This window comes from Echinops telfairi, unplaced genomic scaffold (genome assembly GCF_000313985.2).
Source record: "Echinops telfairi isolate 266 unplaced genomic scaffold, ASM31398v2 ScPeMD7_60;HRSCAF=208, whole genome shotgun sequence".
NCBI lineage: Eukaryota > Metazoa > Chordata > Mammalia > Afrosoricida > Tenrecidae > Echinops > Echinops telfairi.
The window spans coordinates 25,410,648-25,414,406 of NW_022103958.1; positions in this window are offsets into that span (position 1 = coordinate 25,410,648).

Below are 3,759 nucleotides of genomic sequence, written 5' to 3' on the forward strand. Positions count from 1 at the left end.
ATCTCCTCCGCAAGACTCTTCTGTAAGGGGATGTCCAGTGGCCTACAAATGGGCTTTGGGTCTCCACCCTGCACTCACCCATTCATTCACAATGATATGATTTTTTGTTCTGATGCTGCCTGATACCTGATCGCGATTATTTTCTATGAGCTTAACTTTAGGTTTGTCCATTCATGAAATGAAAGACCATTGGATCCATACTCTTTCTTTTCTGGGCCAGGTGACTGAACCCAAGGAGTTGGTTGTTCAACCAGGAAGACATCTGACTAGTTAATTGTAGCCGTGACTGGGGAATTGAAAAAGCTGCCCAGGGCTTCCACTGAAGATAGTAGGAAACCAGAAGAGTTGTCAGACAAAACCTGAGTAGAGCAGATCAAGGGTACTTGGAGACAGATACCGGAGGGACCAGATGCAAAGTCTAGCAGGATGGGGAAAGATAAAATTTGTAAATAACAACTTAAAATCCAATGAGATCTGTAGAAAGGCAAGATCCAAGTGATAAAGATTTTACAGGTCTATGTTTACAACCTGAAGTAATGAGAATAGGAGTGCATGATGTCTGCGAGTGCTGTATGGTGCATGATGTCAAGTCGTCTCAAGAGAGTGCGTAGAGGAAGACATCTGATGATGGGTTAGCCACCAGAAGATCGGAAGGTAAATTCTGGAACTCCCAGCCAGACTAGCCTGGGGAAAACACTGACAGGGTGGGCCACATTGTTAAAGGAAGGAAAAATCAGCCCCACCATGATGATGACAATAATAGTTGGATGAACCAAACACTTCATCGGGTCAAGAGACAGTGAACACACAATGTCACTGAACTCCTCCACGAAGCCTGTAAGGTTAGGAACTACTTCTCTTTCCGATGGATGAAGAACCTGGGTTTCACTTCCTAGTTTGACACACAGTGACTGGCGTCTTAAATACTTGCAAGTGGTCATCCAAGGTTTTTATTTAATTGGAACAATTGAGGAAGAAGGTAAGTCAGGAATAGGAGGAGGACATGGAATGTGTGGCTAATGGCCTTCACTGAGAGCTACCCCCTTTGCCAGGAGACCGGAAGAACTGGACAGTGCTTGACTAACATTACTGAACATTTTGCATAATGATTCCAGATAATAGTCTCAATCTAAAAGGGGGCAATGAAGAACAGACTTCACATTCTCATGGGCTCTAGAGTCTTGAAGCCATGAGGGTTGGATGAAGTCCTGGAACTACTGCCCTGAGATAATTTTAAAATTGTACCGCCTTGGCAACTCACAGGGTGCAGTTCTACCCTATCCTGTAGGGTTGTTATGAATTGGCACTGTTTTGATGGCAGTGAGTGATGGAATTGGTGAACATTTTGTTGTATATTCTCAACAATAACAAAATAAAATGATATAAAAATAAATGATAAACACCAAAAAAGGACCCTTGGCTTAGAAATGTGCAGTCACTGACTATTGGTCAAATGGACAAGAAACAGGAGGGTTGGGCCAGTTGTCTGATTTTTTTTTTAACTTCCTCTCAGTGCTTTTATTGGATTCTTAAGCTTCTAACATCTCTTATTTTCTCCTGGCAGGGTCTTGTAAGCTTCCCTTTCTATCTGTTACCTTTCCAAAGCACTGGCAGCAGAATGGTTAAGCACCTTGGCTTAACCACCACGAACTACTAGCAGTGGGTGGTTTGAACCTACAGGAGAGAGATCTGGCAGTCTGCTTCCATATACATTACAACTTCGGAAACTCCACCAGGCAGTTCTGCTCTGTCCAGTAGGGTTGCTAGGAGTTGAAATCCACTTGAAGGCAATGGGTTAGTGGCCTTTCTGCCACCTGGGAGTTCCTAACAGATAGCTAGCGGCCTTTTTCCTTCTCTGTCCACTTTGGCTACCTGACTTTTAAGAGGCTTTTCTCCACAAGGGTTAGGATTTCAAGGAGGAGCAAATTTCTGGAGCTCAGACCTGAAGACTCTTGAGTAACATCATGCAGTGTCCCTCACAAACATGGCCTACTCATTGGCAATAACGAAGATTCCAGCAAAGAACCCTGGTATTTTAACTGTCCCTTTCTATGGCGTGTTGTCCCAGCCCATTGAGAAGTCTTACCCATGAACTTCCGCCTCGCTGACATTCTGTACTATTGATTCTAGTGATAGTTCTTCACCTCCAATACCCGTGTCAACAGTTTCCTCAAATTTTCTTATCTGTATGCTCCTAGAACAGTGCAGGCTTTTGTGCTAATGACTTCTTGGAGGCAGATGGGAAGATTCTATCCCCTTTTACTGGACATAAAGGTGTATGCCTTGGTCCGTGCCTTCTGAGTATTGATGCCACAGGTTGATAGAACAGCAGAAATACTCCTCGGAATCAGTCATGCCCCTACCCATGCTCTCCAGTTTAGACCAAGTCTAGTGGTCTGAAGGCCAAATTTGGGAAAGAGTTGGTTGTTGAAAGTTGTAGAAGGTTGGCCCTTGTTGGGCACCCATTATTTGTCCAGGATTCCAGTGTCAGGAGAGAGAACCTGCTTTCACAAGACTTGGGATTCTGTGGAGGTGACAGACATGAAAACAGATACTTACCAGCATGTTAAGTGCTATCATCGAGGAAGTACAGGGTGCTATAAGGAATTATAAACAGAGCACTTAACACTGAACAGGATCATGGGACTATTCTTGAATGAAGTAACAACTAAATTATGTCCACTCTTGTGAGGAGCTGATAAGGAGGTAAACTTTCCATGAATTGTGCCATCAAGGCTTGGGAATTTCCTTTGTCCAAAGGAATATTCATTGTACAAGTCAAATTCACGTCGCAAGTATAAGTTGGACTTGTGCAGAAGTTTCAAATAAATTTGAAACATTCTTATTAGATACTGAAAATGTATCTGAAATGTTCAAGTCGAGCCCTTTAGCACAGCGTATGGTTCAGTTCTTTGCGTTCGGATTGACACTGACAAACAGCAGGGCTCGCAGGGTGGTGAGCACCAGGCTTGGAGAGAATTGCAACTTTGTCCTGCAATGAATGAGCTGCATTCTGAAGAAGGGGAAGCAGGCCAGAAGCCTAGCCAGGGAAGCCTCATATTGTGTCTGCGACACAGTAGACCTCCATCCTCCTCTTCTCTCTCTCTCTCTCTGCAGGAATGCCTTAAATGATGACTCAGGCATTAATAACATGACCACTTGTGCAGTCCAAAGATTAGACAGCCAAAAGCCACGAGTCTGTGGTGTTGAAGTGGCGTGGGGTGGGAGACATTCTCTCCAGAGACTGGGGCAGGGTCTGACTTGCCTGGGGAAGGTTCATAGAATGTTTAGACAGTGACTCATGAAGGCCTTAGATGAATAAATAGCTCTCTTTCTGCTGGAGTTGTTGACAGCGCTGGTGACAGCTTACCTTTTCAGTTGCCAAGGAGAATCTGACGCTGATTTTTGACATGCTCAACTTTCCTGAGCAGCCAGACCTTCCAGAGGGACCACTGTGGACAAAAACCTGCCCAAGTGCAAAAGGCGTGAAGCAGCATCAATGGCGTCTGAGGTATAAAACCAGAAGAGTCAACATGTCCTTCCAGCGAAAAGTCATCACTGAAAAGGGAAGATTCGAAAGGAATTCTGTTTTCAGGATTGGAGGGTAATGATCTCGGCTCTTCATGTGGCCTTTTGGTCACTGGCTAAGAACCTGTTTATAGTTTTAGAGCTTTTAATTTTTGGTGAGAAACGTGGTGGTCTTTGTTCAGGAAAAAAGAACGACAACTATAAAATTTAGGTTGCATTTGACTCATAATG